We start from the raw sequence: 16,334 nt of genomic DNA, 5'->3' as shown, positions 1-16,334 counted from the left end.
TGATGTTCCTTGTTCTTTCTTAGAACCTCTGCTTTGTCTTTTTTGGGGAAGTGGGGAGGGAATGGTTTGCAAGCATGTGAGGTGTGTTATTGGCGTGTATTTTTTCAGCCATTTAGAAACAATGTTTTATTTCTAGGTTAAGACATTAATGGTTTCTTCCTGATTGAGTTAAGCCCAAAGTACTCAGGACAAGATGTCGAATTGTAATGTGACCTTGTAGGATCTGCTCTCAAGGCTGTTGAATTTCCCGGGCTCTCTGGTAGCCCACTGCTTTCCAGGGCCTGGATGCTTTGGTTGATCTGTTTTAATGATCAGGTTCTGGGTTGCAGTCAAGGCGTTGCAGCGACAGGAAGAAAGGATCAAGCCTTGGAGAAACTGAAGCTGAACTGAGTCTGGTTTCATAAGAAAGATCTCCATGTGCTTGGGAAGGGGAAGGAAGGAAATAATTTTTTACCTAATCTCTCCTCCCACAAGGGCCTGGGCCAAGTGATTCTGGCCAGTGCCTGGACTTGCAAGTGAGATCTCCTTAGACTGACTTGTCAGAGAAGGGGTCAGCACCAGAGGCCTGGGGTGAGCCTTCCTTGCCCTAGAGCAGTGGTTCTCAAAGTGTGCTCTCTGACCAGCGTCTTCTGTATTGCTGGGAATTTATTAAGAACACTCCAGACCTGCTGAATCAGACAGCCTGGGTGTGGAGCTCCAGACAGGTTGTTCTAACAAGCCCTCTGAGGATCCTAAGTTGAAGAGTCACAGCCCTAAAAAGAGCATCAGGGATCCCAAATCTGTCACCCAGCGTTGGAGGGTGGTTGTCCAGGGCTAATCATGAAAAAAATGTCCCCCTCCTACTCAACAGTTAACGCATTTAGCAGAATGGTCACTTTCAAGAGACCACAAAATACTCATTCATTTATGTCCCCTAAGTGTTATACTAGCATGGCAGTGATTCGTGGCACATTGAAAACTTAGAAAAATTGGTACTTAGATCATATTTTGATATTTCACTAATAGCTTTACATTTTTATAGCCTGATTTCTTTCATGGTTGCCCTGAACTCTTTCAGAACTCAAGCCTGTGACTTCAGTTTTTTAAATACTCGTTCATTCATTCACCCATTCACTCAAATACCGTGGAGCAACTGTTATGTACTAGACCCTGTGCTCTGCTGTCAAGGATAGGTAGTGTAGGGGTATGATGTCTGTTTATAACGATAATCACAATATGCTCAGTTACAGTGAATACAAAGAGATTTGGGAGCAAAGAGGATGGAGTGACCCATCCTCCATCACCCATCCTGAAGTGAGGATGGCCTTTGGGAAATTTTCATGGAGAAGGCAATATTTGAACAGAGACCTAAAGGAACAAAAACATTTACCAGGTAGTCAGGATAGGCAGGAATGTTCTAGGTGGAGAGAATACATCTGGGACTGTATTTGCTGTAAGAAATTACCATAAATTTGGTAGCTGAAGCAATATAAAATTATGTATTACTCTGTAGATCAGAAGTCTGACATGGGCTAAAATCAAGGTGTTGGCCGAGTCCATTTCTCTCTGGAGGCTCCAGGGGACAATGTGTTTCTGTGTCTTTTCCAGCTAAAAGAGAGGCTGTCTGCCTTCTTTGGTGTGTGGCATCCTTCTTCCATCTTCAAAGCCGGCTATGGCGGATGGTATCCTTTTCATGCTGCCACCTATCTGGTGGTCTGCGCTCATATGATTAGATTGGACCTACCTGCAAAATCTAGGATAATCTACCCCTCTCAAGGCTGTGAACCTTATTACATCCACAAGACCCCTTTGCCACGTCAGGTAGCATAGTCTCATGTTCTGAGGATTAGAGCATCTTCGGGGGCCATTATTCTTCCTCCTGCAGGGACAGCATGATGCCTGAGCATGGAGACTATTTCAGAAAGAACAAGAAAGCCCCGTGCAGCGGTGCTGTGGCCAGGAGTGAGGGAGGAAGTGCTGCTGAGAACGGAAATGGAAACATGCATATGGCAGAATGGAACAGAGGTGCTTTCAGCAGAGGCCCAAGTTTAAAAAGTTTTAGTGACTGAGTTAATTCAGTTGCCTACTATTTTAGAAAAATAATTCCTTTCTTTGTAGAAGAAAAAAATGGATGCTGGCCACAGGAACAGATAGAGGTAGGTAGAAAAATTCCATTTCTTCTTTTTCTAGTTTTTCTTACTTGCTTATCTGTCTCACCCACCAGAAATTTATTAGGTAAGCCACTGTGAATCACAGGAGTTTTGGTACAACAGACTTGCTCGTCAGTAAAAACTAGCATTGCATTGCTATCTATAGTTAAAAAAAAAAACAACTTTATATTCACAGTACCTGAGGGGCATAGCCAGGCCAGACAGAGTATCCCTCTGCAGTGAAATAACAGTAAATCTTGCTCACCTTCCTTTCTAACCACATTTGACCTGTGTCCTCATTCTTTTAGCTCCTTTCCCAGGTAAAGATGGCATATCGTAAAAGGAGAACTTGCTGACTGTATTAAGGTCCCTAACATTTAAGTCCCTTAGCTGGGAAATCATCTTCCTTAGTGTGCTCTAGAATGCAATTTCAAATAGTCATCAGCCAACATTTATCGAATACTTATGAGCAATAACGGACTTTAGGTTGGCCATAAACTACACACCCTCTTCTGATCCAATCTCCGTCAAATGTTTCATTGTATTAAAGCTCAGATTTTTACTTGGTCTTCAAGTGCTTCATGCAGCAAAACTGTCCGGAATGTAAGTAACATTATTATTATTAAAAAATATTTTTCCCTTAATACTTCACCACTGGGAAGAGATAAGAGAGAAGAAAATCGGACGGTGAATGTTAGACGGATCTGAGAAATAAAGGTAGATGGTGTGGAGTCAAAAGAAGTAATTTTCACCCAAACTGAGAAGAATAGTAGGTCAGGGTAGGGAGAAACTCATAAATACAAGCGTGTGGGCTTGGAGGACACACTGACTTGAATTTAAATCCTGGCTCATCAAATGTAAAATGAAACAGTTATATTTTTTAACAACTGTTTTCATAACTGGAATTTGAAAATTTTAGCAATATATGTTTCTAACAGGAAAACCATAACATATAGTCAAACTTACTTACACAGAGATAACTTCTATTAAATATCTAGTTGCGCTTTCTTGCGAACCCTCTTCAGTGTACTCACAGATGCTGAGGTCAGAAATTGAGAAATTCTATAAATAACATTCTATCCTGCATGAGTCTGGAGCTAATTAAGAAAGAGACACAGGAGGCAGACAGATGAAAAAAATTAGTCTCACATCTAAACCCGCTTAACCTCAAGTCTAAAGCCAGATTCTTCAATCTAGTTTTTATCAGGCTTTAAGCATGAGGCTAGGTAGGTTTGTGGATTCCTTTGCCTGCATCTGTCACAGGCAGTGCTAGAATATGAGAATGTGTCCACCTCAAAGGCAGAGGGAAGAGGATTGGGGACACACACTCTCTGCGGATATAGGCACATCTGCAGAGAGGAGAGAGCGGAGCCCGCTACCCACTGCTGCCCAGCTGTCAATCAGATAATTCACTGCTTCTTTCAGCAAAGAATAACCCCTCCAGGCAGCCCCTGTCTTCCCTCATGTCGCCCATGAAGGTAGACTTGGCACTTCTTTGCATTCTCTCCACAGAACCCACTTAGATTTTATTGACGATTTCATGATGGAGTCCAGGGATGGGGTGGGAAGTTACATCACATAATCTATAGGTTTTTTCCGTTCAAAAAAAAATCCCCATTAGACATTTCACCTCAGTCTCTGATTTTAGCTCATCAGTAACTGAATCTCTTCCCATCCCTTCCATCATTCTTCCTTCCCCTTCCAGATCTTTCCATCTCTGTTTTTCCCTTTTCTACGCAAGGTAGGTTTGCATAATCCAACCTTATTTAAACTTGTAAACTCATACCCTTCACCCTATTCAGCAGAAAAGAAACCCTTTAAGGGTCAAGACTCACTGAAGGTTATTTAAATCTAGTAGGGGTTTATAAACAACAAATCATTTTTTTGTATGTATGATTGTGAGATATTAAATCTTAAAGGAAAAAGCGTAAAATTAAAGCTTCTAAAGGTAACTCTTCATTTTGCTGTGGTTTGGAGAAAATTGGCCAAGTAGTCACAAAGTTCTATACACTGTAGGGTTGCCCAGCATCACCCAGTTTCATGTTTTGTTTTATCTTTTAAACAGTGGTCTCTGGGGTGGTCTTGACTGAATGGCAGACACTCGTGGATCCTAGAGTGGCTTAAATACTGCCCAGGCTATGCCTCGTGTCTCCGACAATCCTTATTTGTTTCTTTTTTTAAGTGTAATCAGAGGGATGACTTACACATAGTGAGTTTTGGAAGAAGAAATTGATATACCAGGGCTGACATGTACCAGACAAGCTTGATAGCCTTTTCCACCCTGAGTGTTTTGATCTATATCGTTCCTCCCCCTTTGAACCCAGGGAGATTCCTATGAGCTCCCGAGGTGTTGAAGGTCTCAGAGCTCTTGTGTGCTGTTTCTTTCTCTTGTCCTACTTGCTGCAGGTTACCATGCACTCATTTTAACAAGTACTTCATTTCCATTACTACTTATGAAGGGCCAACCCTATGCAAGCCGCTGTGCAAGGCACTGGGGGTCCAATGTGAATGAGCTCCCGTCACTTCTCAGCTGCCTGTGGTGACTGCCTCCTAAAGATCTGCCCGTTTTCACTCCAGCCTTCTTCCAGGCTGTCCCTTGCACTGCTGCCAGAGTGCCTGTTTTAAGCCACAAGGATGGTCTTGTCACCCCTGCACTCCCAACCCCTGCCACTGCTCCCACTGCTTTTAGGGGCAGGTTAGGTTCCTGAACATGGTCTGCAGGTGACAACCCATGTTCACCCCAGGTACTTCCTCCTGCTTCTTCTCCCTCCCGCTCCTCACCCTGGGCTTCTATGCTCCTTCCCACTGGCCTCCTTTCAGGTTGTCAGGCATGGCTTTTCCCCTCCATCTTGAGAACTTGGGGTGTATGCACTCTCTGCTGGGGGCTCCTGCTTCTCCCTTTCCCCTGGGTAACTGCTGCCTCATTTGAGGTGACCACCTCTCAGGGCTCTTCCTGACTAGGTAAAATGTGTCACAGAGCCCCGTGTAGCACTTTGCAGTTATAGTTTTATATTTGTTTGAGAGATGCTTGTCTCCTCCACTAGACTGTGAGCTGTCCGAGGGCGGAGTTTTGACTATGTTCGTCATGGTATTCCCAGTGCCCAGTACAGTGTAGGCTCTCAGTAAACATTTGTCAACTGGATGAATGAATATAGATAGGTTCTTGCCCTCCAGGAATTTACAGTCTAGTAGTCTATGACTCAAACATAAAATTAAAATAAGATGTAGTAAGTGCTATCTGTGACAGAGGAAATACGGATTACTATGGGGGCACATGGCTGCTACCCCAGACTTAGGGATGGTAAGGAGGAGGTGGAAGAAGTATATAGTGTGGTGGTTAAAAAGCACTGGCTCTGGACTCAAGCAAAGCTATGTTCAAATCCTGGTTTTACCCCTTCTTAGCTGGGTAGCCTTTAGGAAGGTCATTTAACCTCGCCTTACCTCAGTGTCATTATCTGTAAATTGGGTCCAATAATAATACATACTGAAGTCTGAAGACTGGTTCTACTTGGAATGGTGTATTAGTTTATTTATTAAAAATTTTAAAAAAAATTTATTTTTATTTTTGGCTGCGTGGGGCTTTCTCTAGTTGTGGCAAGCAGGGGCTACACTTCGTTGCGGTGCGTGGGCGTCTCATTGCAGTGGCTTCTCTTGTTGCAGAGCAGGGGCTCTAGGCGTGTGGGCTTCAGTAGTTGCGGCTCATGGGCTCAGTAGTTGTGGCTCGTGGGCTCTAGAGCGCAGGCTCAGTAGCTGTGGCACGCAGGCTTAGTTGCTCTGCGGCATGTAGGATCTTCCCGGACCAGAGCTCGAACCCGTGTCCCCTGCATTGACAGGTGGATTCTTAACCACTGCACCACCAGGGAAGCCCCGTGTATTAGTTATTTATTGCTGTGCAACAAATTACCCCAAAAGTTAGAAGCTTAATACAACAAATATCAATACTTGTTATCTTACACAGTTTCTGAGGGTCAGGAATCCAGGAGTGGCTTAGCTGGGTAGTCTGGCTCAGGGCCTCTCATGAGGTTGCAGTTACACTGTTGGGTGGGACTGAAGCCTTGAGTAGGGTTGGAGGATCTACTTCCAAGCTCACTTACATGGGTACCGTCAGGAGGCTTCAGTTCCTTCCCTAATGAGCCTCTTCATAGGGCTGATCATGACATGGCTTCCTCGAGAATGAGTGATCCAATAAAGACAGCCCCAGATGGAAGCTGCAGTCCTTCATAATCTAACCTCAGAAGGGACATACCATCACTTCGGTCATATTCTATTGGTTACAGAGACAAATGGTGATCAGCCCTGCTCTAATGTGGGAGAGACTTACACAGAGGTGTGAATACAGGGAGGTGGAGGCCATCTTGAAGACTGGTTACCTGGATGGTCAGATCTCAGGGACACCTGGGATTGGTCTTTGATTTGACCTGCTGAGGTTGCCTTGAAATGTGAGTGGTCAGGCTCAAGCTCACTAGTGAATATTTTCAAGACAAGGTGCACTTATACTATGATAGTGTTGATTTAGAGTTTGTGACAGTTTTCACTATTCCCTGCTGATCTGTTCTTCTCACCACCACCAACCAGCCTGGCATAGAGCCTCTGGGATTGTTTGTTCAATTGTTCGCTCACTCATCCATCCCTTCTTTCAAAAGTACTCTTACTGCATTTATTGATAGTGAATCCTCTTTGAGGGAGGTGTATATTATCCCCATTTCACAGATCTCAAAGCTGGCACTCGAGAAGCCAGGTAGGCTTCCTCAAGGTCGTGTAGTTATTAAGGGGGCAGCTTCTGAGTTCTGACTCAGGATTGTTTCATCCCAAAGTTCATGCTCTTAAAACAAACAAAAAAAGGCATAAGCCCCATTGTTCTTACTAGGGAAGTGACACACATTCTTTGTAAAAATTTTAGAAAATGAACAACGTAGTTACGTCTTTTCACATATTTTATGATGCTATTTTTCCTTTTGGATAATTTCTGAGAAGTGTAATTGGTTAGTTAAAAGGTATACAAAGTGTTAAGGCTTTAAAAATGTATCTGGCATACTGACCTCCCAGAAGAGTACCAAGTTACTCCCCAAATGTATGTTCTTCATACATACCTATATCCAAAAGATAACTAAGGATGTAATGAAAGTCACCTCTGAGTGTTTGTTTTGTGCCTCCTGTGTACTCAGGGGCTCTGTTTTGTTCTACAACAAAAAGAGGTGGGAAAAATGGGGTTCTAATAATAGTTTGGTTTACCAAGATCCACTCAGAAATAAAAAGAGAGCCGCAAGAAAGCTGAAAGAGAAATTAGATTTTAGTTTGCTTTTGTTCTATCAACTTTTCAGTGTGAAATTTCAGACAATGGTGTGTTGTGTGTTTAAGAGTAAGATGGTGTAGTCCACACCAGCTGATTAACTGATGACTAATAATTTCCTGCTCTTTGTTAATTTGGTGAAAAGAGAATCAATCCAGCCATGTCTGAGTAAATTGATTATTCAACAGAAAGGGATGATTCTATCAAAAGTCCTCATTTGGTACCACTGTATACAGAGTAGAAGTGCCAGGGAGAAGGCAGGCATTTTATTTAGCAAGTCACTTAAAAGGAAAACAATTACGTGTGTATTTTTATATCCTTAATAATAGCTAATGTTTAGCAAGCACTTGTTATATGCAGACATTGCTGTAGGGTCCTTCTTCTCTTTCTGTCATTAACGTAGGCTTTTCACTTAGGGATGTGGGAACAACAGGTGATTTGTAGGTGTCTGGTGAGCGTGAGAAGCTGCTGCTACTGTGGTGGGGAGGGTGCGGGGGTGGGGGGAGGGGCAGTGGGGTCCAGAAGTGTTAGACATGGTTCCGTTGGCTTTTTTCAGCTTATTGTGAATGAATGTGACTTGGGTCTCTCTTGAATGATTTGAGATAGTTTTGAAGCTATCAAGCTAAGTTCAGTTTTTCTTTATAAACTTGGCAATTATTTCTGTCAACTCAACAAGGATTCCAGGGGGTTCTGGCTATGCGGTGCCACGTGGTTGTTCTTCTGGGGCTGGGCATAGGATGAGGGCACCTTTATCTTTGCTAGATGTCAACTGATTGCACCCCACAGGGATCGTACAGCTTACATTCCCACTAGCAGCATGGGAGGGCTCTCTTTGTCTGCAGATCATCAATTCTTGGTGAACTTTCCATTTTTTCCCCCAGTCTGATGGATCTGAGGGGATGTGTATTAGTCAGGGTTCTCCAGAGAAACAGAACCAATAGGATGTTCATATACATGGTATATAAATATATACTATATAGATAGATATGGATACACATACATATATATGTATATCTAGCTATCAGTCTGTCTATGTATTGATCTATGTATCTATGTATCTGTGTAGGTATGTATGTATCTGTGTATATATGTATCTGCCTATCTATCTATCTATCAAGATTGATTTATTTTAAGGAACTGGCTTAGGCATGTGTGGAGCTGGCAAGTCTGAAATTTGCATGGCAGCCTGGCAGGCTAGAGACCCATAGAAATGCTGATGTTGCAGCTGGAGTCCAAAGGCAGTCTGGAGGCAGAATTCCCTCTTTCTTGGAGGACCTCAGTTTTTTTCTCTTACAACCTTCAACTGATTGGATGAGGCCCACCTACATTATGGAGGGTAATCTGCTTTACTTAAAGTCTACTGATTGAAATGTTAATCTCATCTAAAAAGTACCTTCACAGTGACATCTAGACTGGTGTTTGACCAAATATATGGGCACTGTGTCCTAACGAAGTTGACACATAAAGTTAGCCATTACCGGATGTTTTTAAACATTTCTGCCGCTGGGACAATGCCTTGCACATAGTAAGCATGTTCAGTGCAAGTACTTTTGGATGAATGTGTGAAAGAATGACTGGAAGAAAGATGTGACTCTGCTAATGTCTTAGTTCATAACCTATAAGAGATGCCATGAGGATGGGTGAGAAAATGACAGTTAACATGTTCTAATATCTTAGAAAGTAAGATCTTAAGGAATCTCAGTTTGTGTAAGAATTGCATACTAGTAGAACTGGAAAGGATACAATTTGTATGTGAATAAAGAGTTAAACTTTTGTGAATGCTTTGGTGGGGTCCTTCTATATATTTTACCTTAATTGGTGAATCCACAACTTTAAGACTGAGAGTCCTTTAAAAAATAGGCATTCATGTATCCATAATAAATACCTAAAGGAATGAGAGGCCTTTTATTTATTTATTTATTTATTTTTGGCTGTGTTGGGTCTTCGTTTCTGTGCTAGGGCTTTCTCTAGTTGTGGCAAGCGGGGGCCACTCTTCATCGCGGTGCGCAGGCCTCTCACTATCGCGGCCTCTCTTGTTGCGGAGCAAGGCTCCAGTCGCGCAGGCTCAGTAGTTGTGGCTCACGGGTCTAGTTGCTCCGCGGCATGTGGGATCTTCCCAGACCAGGGCTCGAACCCGTGTCCCCTGCATTGGCAGGCAGATTCTCAACCACTGCGCCACCAAGGAAGCCCTGAGAGGCCTTTTAAACCCTAAGATATTACTGAGTCAAAGAGAAATGACATCTAACCAACCTGACATGTGTTGGTATTGCCAGGTGGTCAATGATGCCAGCTTCGGAGTTAGACCTGGGTTTGGATTCTGGCTCCAGTGTTTATTAATTTTGTGCCTCAGTTTCCCCCACTGTAGAATGGGGATAACCATGATCAGCCTCTGGAGTTGCTGTGAAGATTAAATGAATTACATGTGGAAAATGCTTAATCCAGTGCCTGGTGTAGAGTAAGTGGTCAAGCAGTGTTACTCATTAGCACTCTCTTCGTATTTATCTTTTAGTATGTTGCTTTTAATAGCCAGTTAAGAGTAGAGACAATATGTTTATCCCAATTTTAAGCATTCAGTATTTAAATAAATATTTAAAATATTAAATTCGTATTTCATATTAGTATTTAAATATTTAATATTTTTCAAATAACCAATTTTTAAATAAAGAAGGTACAGTAAATTAGATTTTAAAGAAATCAAGATTTCGTCATTGGGTTTGAATTTCATAGCACATATGAAATGAGATTATAACATATATGGTAACTTCTTAAATATACGTACCAAGAATTTCTGGGGCATACTGTTCTTTATGTTTGTGGGTTGGAAGCTTGTCTCCTTATAGGATTCCACAGATCATTCTAATAGAAGGGTCTGGCTCCTGTTTGTTTTGTGACTATCAAATTTTTTGAGATTTCTTCTAAGGCAAACTATGACTTGTGGGCTAAATCTGGCCTGATGCTTGTTTTTATATGGCCTTTGAGCTAAGAACGGTTTTTACATTTAAAAATTAAAAGAAGGATAATATTTCATGATGTGAAAATTCTATGAAATTCGAATTTCAGTGTCCATAAATAGAGTTTTATTGGAATGCAGCCACACTGATTCCTTTACGGCTTCTCCATAGCTGCTTTCACGGTACAGCTGCAGAGCTGAGTAGTGGCAGCAAGGACTGTATGGCCCACAAAGCCTAAAGTATTAACTACCCGGTCCTTTATAGGAGAAGTTTGCCAGCACCTGTCCGGTTCCAAATGTGGTAAAACAGAGAAGTCAGATTCAGCTTTGTTCATTTTGGAACCTGTTAGCAAGCGAGGTCAGAGATGGAAGCTTTTAGGTAAAATAAACTTCCTGGATTATGTGTGGATTTAACTACTTTAAGTCATCCTTACCTTCCGAGGTAGTGCAAGTGAGAACATTTAGAGACAGTGGAGCCCTGGATGAGAGAAAGTAAATGGCTTCTGAGCTGATATCAAAAGGTTGTCGTGGCAGGTGGGCCTGCTACTTAGGCAATCAAGAGGGAGTCTGTGAATAGAGGTCTGTAATCTGTAATTTGTTTAGGCCCAAATGCATTAGATAAAAAGGGTACTACCCAGTGGGAGTGTTTTTCCTTTTCTTTTCTGATATTCTTAGGCTGTAATCTTCTCAACTGCTTCATCAGGGTTTATCTGCTGTAATTACTGAGATCTGTGGTACATGTTATGAACATGTCAAAAGAACTAAGAAACCCTTTCCTTAAAAATAAGAAAAATTATCTTAAGCTGCCACCCGAAAGTGCTTGAAACTTATTTCTTTGTGTAACTTCATAAAAGTGCTTCTGAGAGATTCTTCCTGTTTACCTTGCTGCTGATAAAAATACAAAGAACATTAAATTCAGTTCCTTTCCAGATAGAAAAATTCTGGCGGATGTAATTCTCTGTGGCAAGTTGCAGTTTAGAAAGTTCATTCTTCTGCCCTTTTGAAGACCTACTTTATTTAAATTTTTGTTGAAATTTTTTTTTTTAACATAGCTCCTCATTATTACTTGGAATGAACACTCTAGAGAAATGATATCTTTAGGAAGTCTCATGTTTTAAAAATATTGAAGTAATGGGGCATTGTGTTAACCTGGTACACTGTAGTTTGGATTCTGCATGGCGCAGTGTGGTTTTTGACTTCTGTGTTCTGATGGCTTGGTCATGGGCTAAGACTTTTCAAGGCTTTGTTTAGATGATTCCCTTATTTCTTCCAGCTGTCCTATCCCTATAGCCCTTTGGAGTACAGTGCTGTTCAATAAGAGTTTTAACTCAGATGTCAACATAGAGCTCTGCGACATTGGAAAACCAGCAGTTGAGTTACCATGTCTAGTTGACAAAAGCAGGAAGAAAATTAAAGAGCAGAGAGTAAGGCTTTATGTTTGTTTTTTTTTTTAACATCTTTATTGGAGTATAATTGCTTTACAATGGTGTGTTAGTTTCTGCTGTATAACAAAGTGAATCAGCTATATGTATACATATACCCCCATATCTCCTCCCTCTTGCGTCTCCCTCCCACCCTCCCTATCCCACCCCTCTAGGTGGTCACAAAGCACGGAGCTGATCTCTCTGTGCTATGCGGCTGCTTCCCACTAGCTATCTATTTTACATTTTGTAGTGTATATATGTCAATGCTACTCTCTTACATCGTCCCAGCTTACCCTTCCCCCTCCCCGTGTCCTCAAGTCCATTCTCTACATCTGTGTCTTTGTTCCTGTTCTGCCCCTAGGTTCTTCAGAACCATTTTTTTTTTATTTTTTAGATTCCATATATATGTGTTAAGGCTTTACGTTTTCATAACAATGGAAAAAAATGAGTGTAAGTCCTTAAAACTCAACAATAAGAAAACTAACAAGTAAAAAATGGACAAAAGAGCTAACAGATCTAACTTCACCAAAAAAGATATAGAGATGGCAAATAAGCATTGGAAAATGTGTTCAACATCATATGCCATCAGGGATTGCAAGTTAAAACACAATGAGATACCACTACACACCTAAAATCCAAAACGCTGACAACACCAAATGTTGGCAAGGATGTGGAACAACAGGAACTCTCATTCATGCTCTTGGGAATGCAAAATGGTACAGCTACTTGGGAAAACAGTTTGGCAGGTTCTTACAAAACTTAACATATTCTTACCGTATAATCCAACAATCACATTCCTTGTTATTTACCCAAATGAATTAAAAACATATGTCCCTCCCAAAACCTGCAGATGAATGTTTATAGCAGCTTTATTTATAATTGTCCGAACTGGAAAGCAACCAAGTTGTTCTTCAGTAGGTGAATGGATAAACTGTGGTACATTCATACAGTGGAATATTATTCAGTGATAAATGCATATTGCTAAATGGAAGAAGCCAATCTGAAAGAGCTATATACTGTATGATTCCAACTATATGACATTCTGGAAAAGGCCAAACTATGGAGACAATAAAAAGCTCAGTGATTTCCAGGGGTTAGAGAGAGGGATGAATATGTGGAGCACAGAGGATTTTCAGAGCAGTGAAACTATTCTGTATGATACTGTAGTGCTAGATATATGCCATTATACATTTGTCAAAACCCATAGAATATATAACACAAAAAAGTGAACCCTAATGTAAACTATGAGCTTTAGTTAAAAATAATTTATCAGTATTGATGCATTGATGTGGTAACAAATGTACCACATTAATGTTGGATGTTAATAGTAGGGGAAATTTATTGTGTGTGGGGTGGAGCAGGGGAGGAGGTGTATATGGGAATTTTGTACTTTCTGCTCAATTTTTCAGTAAACCTGAAATTGCTCTAAAAAATGGAGTTATTAATTAAAAACAAATAAACAGTGTATAATAGCAACATCTAGGTCTTTATTTCCCTTCTTGTTGACGCTTATTAATTTTTGAAACTCTCAACCCCGTTGATGGAAGAACAGCAATTCAGCCACTCTTATCTATGCAAGAGACATAATTTTTAGAATGCATATTCCCACTGTTGCTCACATTGTACTGAAATATTCGTTGAGTTGAATGGGTAAGAATGGGCTAGAAGAATGAATGGAGTAGATTGACAGATCCTTTTTTCCTTAGAATAAAGAAGACTCTTGAAGCTTTGTAAAGTGTTTTAGCAATAATTGGAAAATTTTTTGAATTTATATTCCTTTCAAGTTAGCAATTTAGAGCACAGTTGTGGTAAAAGCAAAAAGATGCAGGGGTAAAGAACCCTCAGCTGGTCAGTCTGCCAATATTGGTTGAATGCTACTATGTGCTGGGCCCGGTGCACAGGTGTTCAATATAGACAGGGTCCCTCCTGTCAGGGACTAACAGTTTAGTGACTTTGATCATGATATTTGGGGTGGACAATCTTGGTTTTTATTTTAGCCTTGACGCCTATGGCCTGTGAAATCTTGGGTGATCTACCTCAGTTTTTCATTTCTGATATGGCAATAAGGACCATACTTACCATTGACAGACTTGTGAGGATTAAATTTAGGCATATAAAGCACCTCACATAATAAGCATACAAATTATAGATAAGTTTTTCCTTTTATTTCCCTTTGGAATTGAAAGTACAGTAAGGCTGTCAAAGGCTCTGCATTTCTTCATGCTCTTAAACTTAACTCTCCCTCTATAACCAGCTCAAGGAACACAGGAAGGAAAAAGTGGGTTAGAGGCAGCTGTGAACTGAAGGATAAGTGACAACCAAGTTCTTTAACTGCCTGATCTGATAAAGACAGAGCCTCACTCCTTAGAAAATCCCCATAGAAGTTATTGTTTCAAGTTAGAAAGTGTGTGTGTGTGTGTGTGTGTGTGTGTGTGTGTGTGATTATTGTGATCATTTTTCTTCTCCAAATAGGGAGAAAGAAGTACATAATGAGACAAAACCTGCAAAAAACTCAAAGCACACTTAAAGCACACTTAAAGCTTTCACACACACACACACACACACACACACACACACACACACACGCACAAATTCAGTTCAACTGCAAGTAAATGACAACAGGCAGTTCTTCATTCATAAAGATTTCCCACGTTGACATGAAAAAACATACTTGTGGCCACTTTTCTTAATTGGTCTCCTCCTTTCTGGTGGTGGACGGGCCCACTAACCCCCCAGTCCAGTTTTGAGTGGTCAGCAGCAGCAGTGGACAGAAGAGGCCATTCAGAGAGGTCCTGGCAGGGAAGCCATGTCTGAATTAGTGCTGGATGGGTAGGAGGACACTCATGCGCCCTCAAAAAATGAGTTCCTGGGCTATGTGGCTTTCTCCTCAGAGAACTGCCTTTACTGAGTTGTATTTTCCTGCGATATTGTCTGCTTTTTTGGAGGAAGAGAGATGAGAATTACATGAGCAACCCCTGTCTTTAGTGAAAACTGCACACCAATTTGATTGATTTCATTGTCTAGAAGAAAAACAAAGAACAACAGATTCTGTGTATAACCTAATACCTCTACATTTTTATTAATTAGTTAATAACAATAATACATTATTATTATTATCTTGCCTTAGCTAGAAAGCGTTAGTCAATCCTCTGTCTCAGAAATTGGGTGCTTAAAATCTTTAGCCCATTAATTTTTTTTCAAGTGACCTCTGCTCTTTATGATCCTTAAATGTGTTAATCTATAAACCCCCTCACATCCTCACAGAAGCAGTCAAGAAAAAAACCTTAAGTAAATGTAAAAATAGTAACATATCTTCAAGTGGGAAAAGAGTCTCCAAACCATAAATGCAATTTGAATTCTAGTTCACCTCTTGATCTCAAACCTTTCATTTAAATCACAGAGACATTTGTTTTTAGAACTGGAAGAGTCCTCACTCAGAGAATTTTCCTTTCTTTAGAGGCCAGTCTGGGGCACTAAGTAGAGGAAATTTTTAAAAGGATAGAGAAAAAGTCATTTATTCGCCAGTCTTTTGCACAGCTCTTTTTCCTTTCCATTGAAATTACAAACAGACACACCCATGTCCAGTGGCTATCGCGTGGGAAGGAATACAGCTCTTCTGCTCTGTGCTCTGGAGGTAGACCTGGGTTAGAACCTCAGTTTCGTGACTTACTGGCTGTGATCTCAGTTTTTTCAATCAAAAGCGGGGAAGAATAATGATAGTCCTTACCAGGTAGAGTTGTTGTGAGAAGTAAATTACATAATGTATATAAAAAGGGCTTAGGCTAATGCCTGGCCCCTGATAAATGTTCAATAAATGGCACCTTTTGTTATCATTTTCTTTATCATCAGGGTCATTAGTATGTACTATGGATAACTGTTCTAGATCTGCACTAATAGAGTAGCTACTATCCACCTGCGACTCTTTAAATTTAAATTAATTAAAATAAACTAAAAGTAAAAATTTAGTTCCTCAGTTGCATTAGCCACATTTCAATGGCTCAGTGCCACATGTGGCTAGTGGCTGATGTATTGGATAGTGCAGACATAGAACCTTTTCATCATCCAAGTAAGTTTTATTGCTGCTCTGGAGTATACCCGATGGCATTATAAACTCATAAGCCAAGGGTTGTCTTTCAAATATCAGATAATTAATGATTTACACCATGTCTGATATGACCTCTATAACATTAAAAAAAATACTCATTGTGAGGTGAATCAGAATGAAGCTATAATAATAATAAAAAATGTGGTCAGAGGGTTAAATGTTTCTTTACCTGGTAAAACTTTTTGGACAGTGGAAGGCATTGCAGTCACTCTTCTAGTTTGTAAATACTGTCTAAGAACATGTAAGGGAAGTGCTTATGAGTATATGATTCAGACACAGAAGCTTAAACAGATAGGGGGAGGTCAGGTACAGTAAAGGAGAGACCAACATCATCTTGGTAAAGGGCTGAGTTTATGTCTTTTAGGAGGCGGATCCTTTAAGGTTCTGGGAAGGTTTATCATGCACTGTTCTCAGTTGGTGAAGTAGAGTTTATAGA

General features: G+C 40.6%; 1 protein-coding gene and 1 long non-coding RNA gene across 9 annotated transcripts in view; both read left to right on the top strand.

The window, feature by feature from the left end:
* Positions 1–13,440, top strand: part of LOC309647247 — a 57,900-nt gene extending 44,460 nt beyond the window's left edge. Inside the window, exon 2 of the long non-coding RNA XR_014255889.1 lies at positions 11,838–13,440. This is a non-coding gene — a long non-coding RNA (uncharacterized lncRNA). The remainder of the gene's footprint in view (positions 1–11,837) is intronic.
* Positions 1–16,334, top strand: part of NCALD (neurocalcin delta) — a 429,327-nt gene that overhangs the window by 87,728 nt on the left and 325,265 nt on the right. The window lies entirely within an intron of this gene.

Source organism: Balaenoptera physalus (assembly GCF_965194825.1).
Source record: "Balaenoptera physalus genome assembly, chromosome: 17".
NCBI lineage: Eukaryota > Metazoa > Chordata > Mammalia > Artiodactyla > Balaenopteridae > Balaenoptera > Balaenoptera physalus.
This window is presented reverse-complemented; position numbering and strand designations above follow the sequence as displayed.